A 19,031-nucleotide genomic window follows, 5' to 3' on the forward strand; every position below is an offset into this window, starting at 1 on the left:
GATCCTAGAGTCCTGGAATCGAGTCCTGGAATCGAGTCCCGGGATCGAGTCCCACGTCAGGCTCCCTGCATGGAGCCTGCTTCTCCCTCGGCCTGTGTCTCTACCTCTGTGTGTGTCTCTCATGAATGAATAAATAAAAATCCTTAAAAATTTTTTTGAACATTTAAAAAAAAAGAATGTAATTTCCTGAAGAGTAGGAGGACCTATTTAAAAAAAAAAGAGAGAGAAAAGAAATGGTCATTTGGACCAAAAACTAAAGTTTAATTTTTCCAAAGTATGAAGCAGGTTAAGAATAGAGCCCTGGCTTTCATGCTGTGGTGCAAATGTGCTGGTGTTAGAGGAAAGAGCATTGGAAAAGCCTGGATCCCGGTCCTGGGTCTATGTAAAAGTAGCTCGGTGACTTTGCAAGTCACTGTACTTCTCTGAGCCTTGATTCTTCCTCTCTAAAATGTGTGGGTTGGATTAAATGCTTTCTGCAATTCCTCCTAGCTCCAGCATTTTTCAGTGCTAAAGTTCAGAGGAGGAACTGAAAGGAAACCAGATGAATCCAGGTTGCCAGGCTTCCCACATTCTTTGCTTTTGACAAAAGTAATTGAAGTGGTTTGAAGGAGCTATTTTCACCAAACCTTGCCCTGCCCCATCCCAGCAAGAAGGTGCTAATGCCCAGCAGACTGCAAATACACTAAGACAAAGAACGTAGCTCTATTTAAAAAAGAAAGCATATTGATTTTTAGCATCGCCATCTCCTAGCATATGTAACTTTGAGCCAAACCAAGGAAATGTATGAGGGTTCAGCTCAATCTTATAAAAATTTTAAATCAGTAAGTGCTGCTTGGAAGAGATCTGGCCATGATCGTATCTCAAAGAGGTAAATAAAACAAGAAGACTTATGTTGATACTAGGTGTTATGACAGAGGGCAAGTCTGTTGCCCAATTTCTGTGAATCATTACAGCAAATTATTAAACCTGAGGGAGGCTTTGTGGGAACTCTTGATTTGTAGCCAAGTTGGACAGAAGCATGGGTAACCTGGGAACCCATTCCTTGTCATTGGCATCTAATGGGGGAAGTTTTATGGGACTGAGCCCTTAACTTGAGAGATCTGATGCAGCTAGGTAGAAAATGTGAGAACTTAGTCGAGTTATGGAACACCCAGAGAGTGTTGGAGAATTGGTCAGTGTGGGAAAAAAAATCTATACACTGGGGTCGCCAGAGGTGTCAGTGAGTAGAAGAAATAGGGGTTTTTCTCCCCTGCTTTCAATCCTTACATGTGGGTTTTTCTTTTAGCATTTGTTTTTTATTTTTAAATAGATATTGAAAAACTTTGTCTTTAATTCACTGTATATTCTATTTAATTACTATTAAATAATTACTAAAATACTTTAAGTATACATCTTTATGCCAATAAATTTAACAACCTAGATGAACTGAAAAAGTTCTTAAAAAGCACAATTTCCTAAAATTAACACTAAGAGAAGTAGAATCTTCCTATAACTATTAAATAATTTGAATTTCTAATTTAAAATGTTCAGGCACAGAAAGTTCCAATGTTAAGTGGCTTCCCTAGTGATTTCTTCCAAATACTCATGGAAGAAATAATACTAATCGTACAAAAAGTCATCTAGGAAGAAAAAAGAACAATAACGAATAACTCACAGCTCATTTTATACAACAAACATTACTTTCACGAGATGATACTAACATCTGAGAATGACATTTCAAGAAAGGAAAATCACAGACCAAACTCACTTATGAGAATGGTTGCAAAAATCATAAACAAAGCTTTAATCAGGGATGCCTGGGTGGTTCAGTGGTTGAGCCTCTACCTTTGGCTCAGGGCTTGATCCCGGGGTCCTGGGATCGAGTCCTGGCCCCGGCTCCCTGCATGGAGCTTGCTTCTCCCTCTGCCTGTGTCTCTGCCTCTCTCTGTGTCTCTCATGAATGAATAAATAAAACCTTCAAAGCTTTAATCAATAAAATCTATCAATATATTAAGAAGGTAATATAAAATGTCTATATTCTAGAAATGAAAAGTGATTTAACACAAAAATCAGCCAATGTAAGTCATTATGCCTGTAACATAGGGGAGAAAAATCATAATCATCTCAATATATGTAGGAAAAATCATTTGACAAAATTCAACATCTATTCTTGATCAACATAAAAATTCTCAGCAAACTAAGAATAAAAGAAATATTCTACGGCATATGTTATATTTGATGGCAAGATACTTATTATATGAGTTCAGCAACAAGACAGTGATGTCCACTTTCACCATTATTATTCAGTACTGTACTGGAGGCCCAATGAAGTACAGTAAGCTTAGCAAAAAGGAGGTATAATGACTGGAAAGGAAGAAATAAGGCTAGTATTATTTATAGGCTACCTAATTGTATATATAAATGAAAAGAATCAGTAAAAAATCTATTAAAATTAATAGTTTAACAATATTATTCTACAGAAGGTCAATATATATAGAAATTCCTTATATATGTTAGCAACAATTAAAATTTTAAAAAAATTAAATGCCATTTAGTGAAAAAAGCAAAATGTCTAGTAATAAATCTGAGATGCACAATGTCTGTATACTACAATGTATAAAGCATTATTGAGAAAAAAATTTTAAGTCCTCAATAAACATATAAATATACCAAATTCATGGGTTGCAAGATTCAACCCATTGTTGAGATTTCAATTTTCCTCAAATTGATCTACAGATGAAATGCAATCCCTATCAAAACCTCAGAAGGATTTTTTAAAAAATAGGAATTGCCAAAATTTTAAAATTTATATGCACAGAATACAAAATAGTCCAAAAAATTGAAAACAAAATGAACAAATCTGGAAGACCCATATTTACTTGATTTTGAAACTCATTATAAAATTCACCGTGGTATTAGCATAAGGATAAACAAATAAATTAATGGAATGTATTAGAGTCTATAAATAGACATATATGGTCAATTGCTTTTGGACAAAAGCTTCAAGATAATTCCATGGAGAATTCCAACAAATAATATGGAAACAACATGGCATCCATACGGGGGAAAAAAAAAAGAATCTCAACTCCTACTGCATATCATAATAAAAATTTGAGCTAGACCAAAAATCTAAGTGTTAAAAAGAAAAAAATAAAACTTCTGTAAGAAAATTAATATTTCCATATCCTGGGTTAAGCAACAATTTCTTAAATACAACACAAAAAGCATTTACCACAGGGGAAAAAATGGGAAAATTTTAAATCAAAATTAAAATTAAAATTCTGCTTTTTGGTCTTCAAAAGACTCTTTTGAGAAAGTGTAAAAGCAAGTCACAGATTAGGAGAAAATATGTACAAACAAATATCTCACAAAGGACTTGTGTCCCTATATAAATGACTCCTCAATAACAATAAAAAGCAAACAATCTAATTTTCTAAATGGGCAAATGACCTGAATAGACACTTAGCAAAAAGACATATGAACGGCCAATAAAAAGATTCTCAACATCGTTAGTCATTAGGGAAACACACATGAAAATCATGAGGTATGATTTCGCACCCACTGGAAAGGCTAAAATTAAAAAGACAATACCAGGTGTTGATGAGAATGTACAGAAACAAGAGTTTTCCAAATTATTGCTAAAAGTGTAAAATGGTACAACTACTCTGGGAAACAAGTTGGCATTTGCTACTAAAGCCAAACTTAAACATATTCTATAACCTGCCAATTCCACTTCTGGGTATTTATCCGACAGAAATGATTGCATATGACCACCAAAGATGTCTATAAGAATATTCCTAAGTGCTATCCACAATTGCAAAATCTGGACTCACTTTAAATGCCTGTTAACAGCTGAATGGATAAGCATGTTGAGATACATTCTTAGAATATTACAGAGCAATGAAAAGCAAGAATTATAGCAAAAGCAAAGATAAATCTCACAGACCACAAAGTTGAAAGAGAAAAGCTACAGACTCAAAAGAAAATGTACTATGTAAATTCACATAAAGTTCAAAACTAGACAAAACTTACCTTTGGTAGGAGATTTCGGAATAGTGCTTACTTTAAGAGAGGAATATCGACGGAGAAGAGGCATGAGGAAGCGTTCTGGGGTTTGATGCGGAAGGTGGAGACATGGTTATACATCCGTAGAACTGAGCAGTACACTTTAGATAGGAAGACCAATTTGCCTTGGATTATTTGGCACTGTCCTGGCTTTAAACCTAAAATCCTGGGGAAACCAGGATGGTTGGTCACCCTAACTTTACATTTGTGCATTTTACCATATACATGCTAGTCCTCAATTTCTATAAATCTGGAAAAGAAAAGCCCCAACAGGGGGAAGTGTCTTCAGTGGCTCTCCTTTGCCCTCAGGACAAAGTCCAAACTCTTCATAATACCTACAGCTTTTGCGGTGTGGCCCCCGTGTGCCTCTTAATTGTCTTCTCTGGCCTCCTACCTTGTGCTCCCTGAGCACGCTATGCTCTCTATTAGTTAAGCTGATGTGACGGCCCAAAAATCCTTTCCCCTAGCTCTTCCCAGCCAGCTTCTGTTCATTCTTTAGCTTGGGATGGAGCCCAGGTGCCCTGGGTCGTCTATAATATTTTAACATATTAATTCTTCCAGCCCATGAGCATGATATACCTTCCCATTTGTTTGTGTCATCTCCAGTTTTTTTCATCATGGCTTTATAATTTTCTGAGTACAGGTATTCTATCCCCTCAGTTAAGTTTATTCCTAGGGATTTTATTCTGTTTAGTGCAAATGTAAATAGAATTTTTTTTTTAAATTTCTTTCTGCTACTTCATTATTCAGGTATAGAAATGCTACTGGTTTCTGGATATTCACTTGTGTCCTGCAACTTACTGAATTGATTTATTATTTTTAGGAATTTTTTGGTGGAGTCTTCAGGTTTTTCCATGTATAGTTTCATGTCATCTGTAAATAGTGACAGTTTAACTTCTTTATTAATATGGATGCCTCTTATTTCTTTTTCTTGTCTGATTGCTGTGGCCAGGATTGCCAGTACTATGTTGAATAACAGTGGTGAACGTAGACACCCTTGTCTTTTTCCTGATATTAGAGGAAAAACTTGATAAAGAGGGCTTTTATTGGCTGTTTCAAGAAGAAAAAAAATAATACCTACCAAAAAAATAACATTTTTTAGCCTCTTTAAAAAGTCTTTCACTTGCACTGGTCAGAAGAAGGGATTTTCTTTCAGTAATCTTAGAAATAGTTGAGTTTTATTCCTTTCCTATTATCTAAAAATTCTTAATATAACCCAGAAAAGGCAGTGATATTCAATAGTAGGGAATTGTCCAAAAGTTAGAACTTTGTTGTGTGAAATTTACAAGGCTGTCTGAATATTGAAGAAGTGGAATGTGGTTAGGAGCAGATTCTCAGTTCAGACTACCTGGGTTTGTGTCCCTGATCCACAGTTACCTAGAGATTTGGGACGCCAGTAACACTCTCTGAGCCTCAGTTTCTTTATCTGCAAACTTGGAATAACAATAGTGCCTACCTCATAGGATCCTTATAAGGATCAAATGAATCAGTATACATAAAGGGCTTAGAATGGTGTCTGACAGACATATTCAGCAATTTTAAGTGCACTCATTCTTATGTGAAATATATAAAAAGACTAGGCAACATTGTAGACATTTCTCCATTTATTATTACCCCACATCTCCTCATCTTTCTTATGAGCCCCCAGGCTCACATTTCTAAAGCCTAATAGATGTTATCACCCAATTGAAATGTGAGTGGCTCAAATGTCTAACAATCAATCCCAAATCCTCTTCTTGACATTTTTTGCTAATTATCTGTTACCTAAACTGAAAAACATCCCAATCATATTTCTTTCCAGGAACTTGGATATCCAGCTATTCAAAAACCAGAAAATGCTCACAGCTATTCCTTCTTTTTTTTTTTTTTTTTTTTTTTTTCTGGTTCCCCTATCACCTTCAGAATTGGAATTTCAGATCATCCACATTTGAATTTCCCTCAGTGGCCTCTTAGCTCACTACCTTCTCATTTAGACTGATCTTCCTAGACCATTCCTTGATCCCATAATCTCTTGCTCAAACATCTTCAGTGACACCTAATTATCCTTGGAAATCAGTCATAATTCCATAGTCTGTCATTCAGTATCTAACACAATCTGACCCAAAATCTACGTTTTCAAATCCATTTATCTTTTTCACAAAATTTCTCTGTCAACTTATGTACCCAATTTACAGCACTGACTCATAAATTGGACAAATACTGGGCCTAAGGCCCAAAGCCTACAAGAGGACACTCTCTCCTCTAAGCCCAAACTTAAAGCTCAGTACCAGGCCCTAACCTAACATGAATGAGACAGAGAATTCAAATACTCATAACCAAAGAGAAATGAAAGCAAGCAAGATGGCTCCTCTCAAGCAAAAGTGACCTCTAGCCTCCCATCAGGCCATGTGGACAGGAATGGTAGAAGAGAGTGCCATACTCAACTTACCACATCAACATTTTTAAAAATTTTTATTTATTTAATGGGTGCCTGGGTGGCGCAGTTGGTTAAATGTCCGACTCTTGGTTTCAGCTCAGGTTGTGGTCTCAGGGTCTTGAGATCAAGCCCTATGTGGAGCTCTGCACTCAGCACAAACTCTGCTTAAGACTCTCTCTCTCCCTCCCTCCCTCTCTCTCTCTCTCTCTCTCTCCCTCTCTGCCCTCCCTTTCCCACTGTGTGCTCTCTTTCTCTCTAAAATAAATAAGTAAATCTTTTTAAAAAACTATTTAAGAGATTTCTATACTCAAGGTGGGGATCATGCCTTGGAGATCAAGAGTCATGTCTTCTTCCGACTGAGCCAGCCAGGCACTCCTTGCATCAACTTTTTAACATTGGAATGTTCTTGCCCACCACCAAAGTATGGTCCAGTCATTGTCCTAAATCTGATCTACTGAATTTGTAACTCCTCCTGGGGTGGGGGATGTGAACTGTCCCCCTTTATCTGGAGCCCAGACTCTATAGGGCTTCCCACTTCTTTACCTTTATTCATATCCTGGACCCTGCCTTGCATGTCCTCCCCATTTCTGCTGATTGAAATTCTATTCATCCTTCTAGATCCAGGATAACATGATGCTTCTTGATCACCTTACTTCAAACTCGTATCTTCTAAATTCTAACAGCACTGACTGTACTTCTAATTTGATACTTAAGATTTCCTGCCTTGCATTTTTAGCTGTTTTCTTGGGTATATATAATTACTTCTCCCTGAACTGACAATTCCTTAAGCTATAGACCATGTCCCTATGCAAGTCAGGGGCTAATTAAGATTCTCTGACTTAATTTTTTATCCTAATACCAACTAGGCTTAATAAATATGTGTTGATGAGTTACATGTTTTATGCATTAGGCTTCAAGCTATACATTTCAGTGTGAAAGAGATCTAAAACCGTGGGTCACATACAAGGGTGTTCATTGCTATCACACTTATGTTGGCAAAAAAATGGAAAACAACTAAGTGTCCGTTAATAAAAGTAATGGATAAATAAAATCTCTTATTGATGTATGTTGAAACTCTGAATGCAGACAATGAAACAGATCTGCATGTTCATCATAGATAAATCTAAAAACAACAATGAAAAGAACAAGTTTCTGAGCTATATCATAACCTCCCATGTAAGTAAATTTTCAAAACACAGATAAAATAATATACTCTATTCATGGATTCATGAATTAAGAAAGGTTATAAAAATATCAGTTGAACCCATTCATATTTATAGTCATCAGCTGAAAGATGGGAAGGGTCAAAGAGTCTTCAAACTAATTTCTGTAATTTTTACTGTATTAAATAAACACAACCTAAATACATGTTTGTTATATTGTCCTTTATCTTTTTCTGTATTTTTAAAGCTTCTCAACATGAAAAGAAACAAACAAAAAGATACTACTTTGTCTAGACCCCTGTCTTCTGGGTGTCATGCTATTATTCTTTCTATTGTATGAATATAAAGATCAAGAGAAAGGGGAGGGCCTGAAACTGTACTGAGGCTAGGGCACGGCTTGGGAGTTGCTGCTGCTGAAAATTCACTAAATCCTTTCAATGAACTAGTATTCTTAGTTATTTTCCTGTAAGTGAAAAGTGAGGCGGGGGTGGGGTGGGGTGGGGTGGGGTGGGGTGAGGAACAGGAGGGGGAAAGAAACCTTTCCTGTTGCCTGCTTATAATAGATTACTGTATGTTGTTTTTAAACCTCCTAAGAAGAGATAGCTCATTCTTTGTACCCCTTTTGAACTGATATGGTTTCCTTTCTGTGCCCTACACACTGTCCATAATTAATAATAATAACAGAGCTAACAAGTTTTAAGAGCTTACTCCATGCCAGGCATTTTACTAAGGGCTTTATATACAGGTTTGTATCAGTGTGGATGCTTCTAGCTTCCATCATAAAACGCTATTCCAAGGGAGTCAAACAACAAGGAAATGGGTGATACATTTTGACTCTTCCGAGAAGAAATAGGAGAATTGATAGCCTTCAGGACGGGTTTGTGCAGAATCTCACCGCTATCCCTCAAGCCCCAAGGTGCCTTTGGTCTTTCCGTCCTGTTGCCTGCAGGTGCCATAAGAAGATGCCATAGAGTTGGGTCTGCGGGCTTCCACATTTGCATCAGGTGGGAGAGACCCAAGTTGGCGCAGGCCTGCTGCCCATTCCGAACAAATCGCTGTCGACGCAATGGGTTCTATTCACTGTTTAGAGCCTTTAGCAGCTGGAATGGAATGGATGCTGAGAAGAGGACACCGTGCCCACCAGAGATGTCTTCTCATTAATCCTCACAATGCTTCTGTGGAGTAAACGCTGTCGTAATCTCTGCGTTAGAGGAGGGCATATGAGAGGCTTACGTGGTTTTCTAGCTCACATGGCTGGCGAGGAGCAGGCCCTCCACGACTATACTGCACTGCCTTCCAGTACCTGGAGTGCTCAAGAGTCTCCGGGATGGGAACTGGGATGCCAGCCGCAAGGGCCTCCTACCACGTGAACCCTGGAGCGATGGTTGGCTGGTGGCCGTCTCCTTCCTTCCTTCGGCCCTGACTCCCCCCTTGCCTTCCTTCCACATCTCACCATCTTTTCTGCTCTTTTCTTTCTCTGCGAGCTCGGTGGTGAGTGCCAAACAGACTTGCCCCTTCCTTGACTACCTGCTGACTCTGGGAAGTCAGTCCCTAAAGTGCTCTTGCTGCGACTAATCTTTTTAGAAACAAATTATAGGAATAAATAGAAGCTAAGAACAATAACAACAAGCTTGGGAGATTTACCAAGCCTGCAGAATCTAACAGTTCTCTTAGTCATGGAGCTGGATCACGTCCCAGCGTGTCGGCCGGAGGGCCTGTAGCAGAGGAAGGGTGGAATGCTTCCTGGAGCTGGCCTCTCCCAGTCTTGGGGGTACCTTTTGGGGCTGCTCCACAAGGTCACCTCCTGAAGGGTTGCCTCAAGGCACATCTTTGTCATCCTTCAAGGTACCCTCCTTAAAGGACTTCCTCATCTGTGGATTTCCTGGACGAGGCCACTGGTCCCCAGTGACACCAGGCACCTCAATGAGCACTCTGAGACACCAGCCCCAAAGGGTAGAAGCTACAGGAAGACAGATTTCCTCTCAACATGAAGGCTGGAGCTTCTGGGGCCTGGGTGCAGCCAAGCAGAGTTGAAAAGATGCTTCCCGAGGGTGGAAGGGAAGGGAAGACTGGGCCGGAGGGAATCACACTGGCCCTTCTTAACGTCCCCCTTCAGCCCTGAGGTTGTAGGAACCATAATTCAGGAGGAGACAACAGTGATGAGTCAGAAGTTCCTGGCTTCTCGGCTTCTCGTGGACCTCCCTCCCATGCAGCCAGAGTTTTCAAAGTGATTTGTGGGCAGACCCAGCTTTGTGAGCCTGGCTCTGTTTCTTTTGCATTTGTATTACTCCCTCCAACTAGAGCCCTGCCTCCTCCTCTCGAAGGGTCACCATGGGTTCACACCAGCAACACAACTGCAGAAGAGAGAGTGTGGTTTTGATGGGAGAAGGAGAATACTGACGGGTTTGTACAAGAGACGGAATTAACCCCACCTCTGTGATCTGCCGACACCTGTTTCTCTCCCTCCAACTTTCTTGCTCTTCCGCAGGCCTCAAAACTCCGACCTTAGCCCCTAAGCACTGAAAGATATATACGACTTAGCTTGAAAATATCCTACTCTTATGCAATTTAAATTTGGTATCACTTTTAAATGGTGAGCCAGTGCAGATGCTGCGGGTGGGGAGCCCGTCCGTTCTCCTGCCAGTCCGCCTTCCCAGAGGCTTTCCGCCCCGGCAAAGGGCAGGTATTCAGCGTCCGAGGCGGGTGACCGCTGCCCAGGCCACGGCGGGGGCAGGAGGGGCGCTCCTGTAAGAAAAGCTCCGCAAACAGCGCCCCGTGCAAGTAAAAGCATGAAAGGATCGGCATGGTTTGTAATGAGGAGCAGGCTCTGAAGCCTGTCTGCCCCTTTGGATGCTCCGCAGGGTCTGTAGCACCACAGAAGAGCTTGGTTAGGAGGGACATCTTTCATCTCTGATCCTCTCCCTGACAACGAAAATAGGGTGAGCTCATTTGCATAACAGAAGAAAGGGACAGATTGCCAGTCCAGAAGGACCCGCAGGACACCTGTCAGAAATATTAAAAAGCAGGATAATCTCACAAAATGTGAAACGTTTTATGTTCCAGTCTCGAAATAGTTGATAAGAAAGCGACGGTGGGAAGAAAGAGAATAGGGGCCACGGCCCACGTCCAGACTCTCACTTTGCAAAGGATCGCAGGAGCCCAGGCCAGTCCTAGGCCCTGGCCCTTGTCCCTCGTTTCAAGGGAGCAGGCTCCTGCTCGCAGCCCCGGCAATGACGGGGCGACGACAGCTCGAGAGCAGGTATTGTGGCTCCCCACTTGGCCTGAGCCAGCCCACCTGTGGCCTGGTCCCCTTCCACCTGTCCCCAGCCCTCGGCCAGCCCGCCGCCACCCGGGGGAGCATCCTCGCCTTCTCCCAGAGCTCAGGGACGGCGTTCCTGTTCTCAGGGCACACAGACCACATCAGAGCATTTCTTCCCCCAGAGGACAGAGCTGAGAGGGCACAGGTAAGAGGCCCCGGCTCAGGTCCACTCTAAGCTAAGAAGGTGTTGGTGGCTCCCTGCTTCTCGGACGGGGTGATGCAGGCAAACAGACCAATTTGGGAACGTGCCTCCGTGGGTCAGCTTCCCCGCAGGAGGGTAAAGCTTTGTCTCCCCCGAAGGCTCTAGGATCTGGGGGACACAGAGCCGGGAGATGGCCGAGTGACAGGGCCCCCCCGGGCAAGGGCGCGGAAACACCTGCCCTAACGCAGGCAGGGCCGTGCAGGCTGTGGTCCTTGGCCAGCTGCTGCGCGGAAGGCGGGGGGCTGGGGGTTAGATTCCCTGAAGCCACACTCAGAGAGGGGACAGTCTGCTTACCCCCCAGAGAGAGACAAAGCATTAGAAAGAAAGTGGCAGGACTTGGGGGGCAGGGTGAGGAGAGGTGGGGAGGAACAGGAGCTTTACGAGGGCTACCTGCGCGTGAGCGGCAAGGGAGGCAGCACCGGTGGGCAGTCGGGAGGAGGAGGAGTCGAGGCCTGAGAGCCGGGGCCTGTGACGGGAGCTGCCCAGAATGGCCTGCCTGTGACCCGGGTGTCGTTTTCCTGCTGGACAATAAAAATCGGTGGAGGCTTTGTTGTCATGGTCACTCCTATTGATCTTCTATTGTTCTCTCTCCCTTTCTCTCTCTCTCTCACACACACACATGAGTAGAATAATTTAGGACACCTTCGACCAAGCCCCCCCAAATAAGACTCTTGACGGAAAGGGAACGGTGACCTTCATCCTGATGCCATTGCTCTATGGCAGCTCTCTGTCTTCAGGGAGCACAGACATCATCTGTGAAGCTTGTTGGAGATGTGTCTATCCTCAGATCCCGACTCGCAGAGTCTAAACCCACTTCTGCTAATTGCTGTCTGTGTTCGGCATCGTGCTCTGTGTAAAACAGAGAAGACTGTACACGCGAGGTCTCTCGCCACAGTAAGTGGGAAGAAGTATTCAGAAACGTGCAGCTCCAGCAAGCGCCTGTTGCCAAGAGATGCTCAGATGCCACCTGGCCACCAGGGGTGAGACATCCACATGGAGTCATTAGGTCAACATGAAGAGAGATTTCAAGCTGGAGGTCATGTCGTGGGACCTAAGGGGTCACCACTGTGGGGTTTAGTGCTGTGTTGCTACAGGCAGTGGAGAGGAATTGAGCTCTGGCTGTCGGGGGCAGGGTCGTCTCCAGCGCACCTGCAGGTGAGGCCCGGTTGTTGACTGTCGAGGTCTGTGTGAGCCAACCTCAGGGTGTCTGCACATGAGCAAATGGTCCATTTCTTTCAAAGAAAGCAGCAGGTGAGGCTCTACACAACCAATATTTTGGAAAATGTATGGCCCTTAATCAGAGCAGGTGTTTCAAATCAGTTTCCCATTCTCAAAAGAATGAACCCAAAGGGACTTTAGATTCAAATGCAACCACTGGTCTTTCAAAAACTCTCTAGAATGCTATCCAACTGAAATAGAAAGCATAATGTGCGCTACACATGTAATTTAAATCTTACTATTGATCATATTAAGAAAATAAAAAGAAAGGTATAAAATTAATTTTACTATATTTTATTTAACCTAACGTATCTAAAATATCATGTCAACATGCAATCAAAAGTTTAAAAACTACTCATGAAATACTTTACCTTTTTTCTGTATTAAATCTTCAAAATATAAATATTTCATATATAAAGCACATCTCAACTCAGACTAGTCACACTTAAGTGCTCCATAGCCACAAGCAGCTGGTGGCCAGGGTCCTGAGCAGCATAGACATGGACCATGGGCCAACCTGGGACAGAGAGGGGGCTGAGATAGGATCCACTCAGGCCAATGAGGAGCAAGTGGGGGAAAGGGAGAGATGCAGTTGTGCTGACCCCGTACCCAAACCCAGACGGAAGTTCTGTGGGTTCTCTCTTCAAAGTGTACCCAGACCCGTCCCTTCCCACCGCGTCTGCTGCCATCGTGGCCCGAGCCACCACTGTCTCTCCTGCATCACTTCTTACTGGTCTCCCTGTTTCCACCTTTGCCTATTAGTCTATCCTCAAAATAGCAGCCAGATTAATCCCATTAAAGCATAATCAGATCATGTAACTCCTCACTTCCAAGTCTTCGGTGAGAGTTCAGTTCACCTAGAGTTGAAGTCAAAGTTCTCCTGACGGAAATCACCAGACCCTCCGTGGTCTGCCTCCTGCTCCCCCAGTTACCTCGTCTATTTACTCTTCCCTTTGTTTCCTCTGTTCCATCCCTACTGGCCTCTTTGCTGTTCGTCACATAGTCCCTTATCCTCCCATTTTAGGAGCATGCTGCTTGTTCTCCCTGCTGGAATGTTCTTCCCCCAGATACAAGACATCTGCAAGGCTATCTCCTTTGCCTCCCTCAAGGTTTTGATCAAATAACACCTTCTCTTTGAGATCGGCCCTATAGAGCAATGCAAACTGCCTCCTTGGCTCGCTCTTGCTCCTCTCCTCCACGTGGTAAGTCCCCTTCACCCTGCCCCACTATGTAATACGCTCCTGTGTATTATTTATTATCTGCCACCGTCCATCCCCCAGCCCATCTACACTGCATCCAGGCAGGAGTCTTTATCTGTTTTGTTCAGTGCTTTATCTGTAACACCTGGGATAGTGCCTGGCGCCCAATAGGTGTTAAATAAGTATTTATCGAACAAATGAATGGATGAATCAGGGCGGAGGCATCCTCTATTTTCTTCCCTGTAGCTCAGCCCTTTGTCAGCAAAGGGGACTCTGTTCCACCCTCCCCAGCCATCTGTCTCATCTTCTCACCCAATTGCAAAGGTCTGGGAAGGAATATCCGGGATTAATCATCCTCGCTGCACAAATTCTTCCCTTGGAGCAATGATTCTTTACTGCTTTTCTTTTTCTTTTTGTCTTTTAATTATAGACTCCCTTGTGAAGTTGATGGCAGCTATGAACGTTCTCTCCCTAATCTCCACAAAAACACAATTTCACATATAATTTCAAGGAGTTCATAGGCCTCTGACACCCCTCAGTTAGAGGCCGGGGACCTCCTGTAAGAATTTCTGCACCAGAGGTTCACCCACATGCAGTTTTCCTATCTGCCTTTGAAATCAAATCTTTCTGCTCTCCCAAAAATAGAAACCACGTCCAGGAAGAAATTACAGAGCTCCACAGCCAGAAGCAAACTTGAATGGTGATATAGTTCATCTTCCCACCTCCAGACAGCATTGAACTGCCTATTCATCCTAGGAAAACTCCACTTCCCTGGGGGAGGCAGGTCAGTATCTCACACAACGTTCTTTCTGATACTTCAGCTGAATCGTTACTGTTTTAGGATTAACTTGCCCTCTCTGCTCCTAGGAAAAAAATCCCTCCTAGGGAAAAAATAAAATACTTGTCTTAAAAATATATGAGGATGCCCCTGTTCCCTCTCCTGATTCCCTTCAAGCAGAAAGAACAGACTTACCCAAGCCAGTATTTACTGAAAATGCCTTTGCTCGGGAAGGGCTGGAGCCCAAGTCACAGCCAGCCGAGGGTTGTCCAAAGACCCAAAAGAGCAAAGGATGACGGGAAAAGGGAGACCCTAGGCTCCCCTCAGACCTCTAGGGGGAGAGTCACATTTTCCAGGCAACTCTTCTCCTTTGCCTAGAAATGTGGCACGTGACGACTGAGAAAGACACAAAGCAGACTCATACTCTCTTTCCAGATGCGGCTGCCAGATTTGCGGGGCTGGACTCAATCTTAGTTTGGGGACAATTAATGTGTTTTTATCTCAGTCAGTCAGATGGTAATCTTCAAACAAGCCTTTGGTCAATGGAATGAGATGAAAACCAAGCTTGCATTATTCTCAATTTTAGCTTTTCATTGATGATAGCCTGAAAGCTTTAAAAATGCTTTACAAAATGTATCCACAGAGCTCCTTTTCCAAAGCATGACTCAGAGAATAGTAAAACTCCCTGGGCCAGCACTGAAAATGCTTCAGAATTCTTGAAATCAAATCAAAGTATGACAGTCTGTGTCTTCCCAAAGCAAATTCTATTCATTAGGCAATAAAAAAGCAGGCTGGAATAAAGCACAGAGTTTATATCAGAGCCTGATCTGAAGGTCTGGACTGAAATCATTCCATCAATATTTTTTGATGGGATTGCAGTTTGTTTATAAGAAGTTGCCAAGAGGCAGGGATAAATCACAAGATTTCCTAAGGAACCAGAACTGCACAATCAATGAAACTGAGGAAAAACACTGTAAATTCCCTGAAGAACTTACTGAACGGAAATATGATTGTTCACATCTGTCTTTCTTTTGCCACCTGAGGCTAATGAGAGGCTCATGAAAAGGTGGGGTTTCAGAAAACGTTGGACGTGAACTAGCTGCACAGCTCTGTGCTGTGCCCAATGAGTACAGGCACGTACTACCCTCACAAACTCCTCATGTGGAGGCTGCTTGAGGCTCATTCACTCCCTCCTCTAACAAGGCTCCACCGATGGCACATGGCCTGGCTCCCCAAGACCCAATTCTACTACAAGGGCAGCTCCAGCTGAATATGGTTCATACTTTTCTGAACCCAAAACTATTGAGGAATGATGGTAATAAGCGTGAAGAACCCAAATAATCCTATCAAGAGGTTTCATGACTCAGCCAGGCAAAAAAATATCAAACACTCTATCCTTCCTCATTATCTGACTAACTTCTCAAGGCAAGAAGGTATTGACCAATTGCAATTGGCAACACATTTGTGTAACGGCATCCTTTTTGTATTATTCAGAACAACTGCTTTTATTTTACCATGAGATGAAGAAAAAACTATAAAAGACTTGAGAAAACATTATCATTTAAGAATTCATAAAGATTTTTCAGAAAGGGATTTTCTGACTCCTATGTCACAAGAGACGGTAATTTCTGCCTGCCGTTGAGTTCCTCTGTAGGACCCCTAATGAGGCACGACGACCAAAACAAGGATGGCAACTTCTGAGAGCTATGCATTTGGGACTGAATTATGACAGTAACTCAGACTGAGGCAGAACTTGGACAGGCTTGTGGCATTCAAAATAAATTTTATTTTATATTTAAAATATTTAATTTATTTATTCATGAGAGATGCACAGAGAGGGGCAGAGACACAGGAAGAGGGAGAAGCAGGCTCCATGCAGGGAACCCCATGTGGGACTCGATCCCAGGATCCTGGGATCATGACCTGAGCCAAAGGCAGATGCTCAACCACTGAGCCACCCAGGCATCCTTCAAAATAAATGTTAACCTTCATACAGGGTTGAGGTCCAGCAGAGAGATTCAAGTCACTATATGGATCATATCATTAAAAAGTCACTGGGGGAGGCCTTCTAAGAGATTCACAGATTGGACATGTCTTTGTATAGGTGCCATGTTGGCCTGTAACAAATGCTCAGAATCCAAACTGAAGACTCTCTGGGCAAAAGAGCTTTTCCTCGACCCTCTTAGGTTCTGTGTTTAGATTATAGAGGTCTGTGAATTAAACTAACAAAAGACAGGTTACCAAAGAAAAGGTGTGCAGCTTTTATAGTATTTTAAATACATGGTTCACAAAAAAAGTGGCTGGACTCTTCCATTTTAGCAGAGGAAAGGGGATCTGGGCTTCAAGGGAAAAAAGATTGTGAGGAAGTGAGTGGGAAATATCTGAGGGGATTAACTGAAGATAAGGGTTATTTACACAAACTTGTTGACCTCTCATCTCCAGTGATAAGAATGTTCTCTTCTTGGCATGGTGGTAGGAGTGGGTGAAGAACACCCACACAAGGGGAAATTTATGCCCTGCTTTTAGGCAGAACAGAAAAAGGTAGAGACTCTTCCTGCACTTTTTGATTTTTTAATTGTTTTCAGCTCGAAATAATCCTTACGTCAAATTGGCATATTTGTAGGTGGCATATACTGATCTCCTTCAAAATCATCCTTTGGGTTGCAATAGGCAAAGGTTAAACCCCTCTTTCGCTTCTGGGTGGAGGGATAAACTTTTTTCTTGCCACTAAGGGGGAGCAAAATTAGATGGAAAAATTAGTTTGTTCCCTCCCTTGGCAGTACTCACAAAAGTCTCTACCTCCAGAGACACTGGAAAAGAGAAACCGACTAATAACCAACCTCATTCCTTGAATAAGCTAATTAAAGAAATATGGGCTTTGGGGACACCATATCCTTTTTGATGAGAAGGATGGGGCTCTGGAGAACCGCTGGGAACCCACCTCCTAGAACACACCTGCTGATTACTAACGATGGAAATCTGAGGGGGACCTGGGATGAGATCAGGCTTGGGGCCTGTGCACAGCTTCTCCTCAACCTTTGGAGCTGTGCCTGTAAGCGCAGCCAACCTCTTCCTTTCACACATGGGTGGGCACCCTAAGGAATTATCCTTGAGGCTACGGGGTAAAGCAGTTTTTTGGTTTAGAGAACTTTAAGGATCCTTCCTTAGGAGAAAAAGTCAGTAAAGGGTGCCTGGGTGGCTCAGTCAGTTAAGCATCTGCCTTCGGCTCCAGTCACGATCTTGGGGTCCTGGGATCAAGCCCCACATCGGGCTCTCTACTGAGCCGGGAGTCTGTCTTCCTCTGCTTCCCCCAACTCATGTTCATATTCCCTCTGCTATCTCTCAAATAAATAAATTCTAAAAATCTTTAAAAGAGAAAAGAAAAAAGATCAGTAATTATGCTCATTTTGAGGAATTTTAACGTTTTTTGTGTATGCATACATAACATGCGAAGGCTAGAAATAAAAAAAAAATCAGCCTTTCTATTAGTTATTGGAGTCCAATTTCTTAAACTATCAAGGTTATGATGTTTACCAATTGGGTATTATGAACTACGTCTTCATTAGAATAAATGGAAATCTTACGTTTCTTTGTAGGGAATACAAAATGGGATTATGTGCTAAATTCTGAGATCTGCATAGAAGTGGGAATTTTTAAATATCATTTTAATAGAAGCACTGCTCATTTGTGAACTTACTTCAGGTTTAAATGAGTGATTTTTTTTTTCTTTCTAAAATAGAATCGAATCTTCTCCCAACCATCAGAGTTGGGATAATCCAAGCCACTTAGTTAGCTAAAGATCTGACTGTTGGAGAAGATGTGGCTGGTTTTACCTCCTGGTTGTCCCTATCTGGCAGCTAATCCTTCCATCTAAAAATTTTAATGTCCTAAAAAGAGACCTTTATACTATGCCTCAGAAGACTGGAGCCAAAGGGGTTGGCTGGAGATTGTAGGACTGAATAAAAGGAAGTTGATTAGAACATTCTAATAGTCGGGATGCAGCCTGAAATATGATATTTAAATAGGTATGTTGGTGTATTGTACAAAGCCTCTGGAGAAGAGCAAGTAGTTTGGTTACTGGATGCTGTTAGAAAAGAATGGGCAGGGGCAGACGTGAAGGAAGACATGGAGGAGGAAATATGTTCAAATAATGGCTCTCAGATGGAAGAATTTGGACCTTGACACTTTTTTAGTCTACTGGAAAGAAGAGAAAGGATGAAATTTCACATAAACCCTTTAAAAGACTGTTATATACGAATGTTCATGGCACTATTATTCACAAGAGGCAGAAAGTGGAAAAGGCCTAAATGCCCGTCAATTGATGAATGGATGGACAAACATGGGAGAGTGGCAATAAAAAGCAATGAAATTCTGGTACATGCTACAGCATGGATGAACTTCAAAAATTTTATGCTCAAAGTAGGAGCGAAAGAACACATATGTATAATTCCATTTATGTGGAATGTCCAGAACATGGAAACCCACAGAGACAGAAAGGAAATTAGAGGTGGGAATGGGGAGTGACAGTAAATAGACCCAAGGTTTCTTTCAAGGGCAATGAAAATGACATGAAATTAGACTATGGTGATGGCTGCAAACTCTGTCACCTTACTGAAAATCGTGGTAGATTTAAGCTGGGTGTTTTATGATATGAAAATTATGCCTCAATAAAGTTATTAATGAAAATGATCA

The 19,031-nt window shown here is 42.2% G+C and overlaps 1 long non-coding RNA gene across 2 annotated transcripts in view; it reads right to left on the reverse strand.

The window, feature by feature from the left end:
* Nucleotides 1-14,705, reverse strand: part of LOC111092539 — a 54,956-nt gene extending 40,251 nt beyond the window's left edge. For both annotated transcript variants that reach the window (XR_005355655.1, XR_005355656.1), the window contains exon 1: nt 14,535-14,705. This is a non-coding gene — a long non-coding RNA (uncharacterized LOC111092539). The remainder of the gene's footprint in view (nt 1-14,534) is intronic.
* Nucleotides 14,706-19,031: the final 4,326 nt, after the last annotated feature.

This window comes from Canis lupus, chromosome 2 (genome assembly GCF_011100685.1).
Source record: "Canis lupus familiaris isolate Mischka breed German Shepherd chromosome 2, alternate assembly UU_Cfam_GSD_1.0, whole genome shotgun sequence".
NCBI classification, from domain to species: domain Eukaryota; kingdom Metazoa; phylum Chordata; class Mammalia; order Carnivora; family Canidae; genus Canis; species Canis lupus.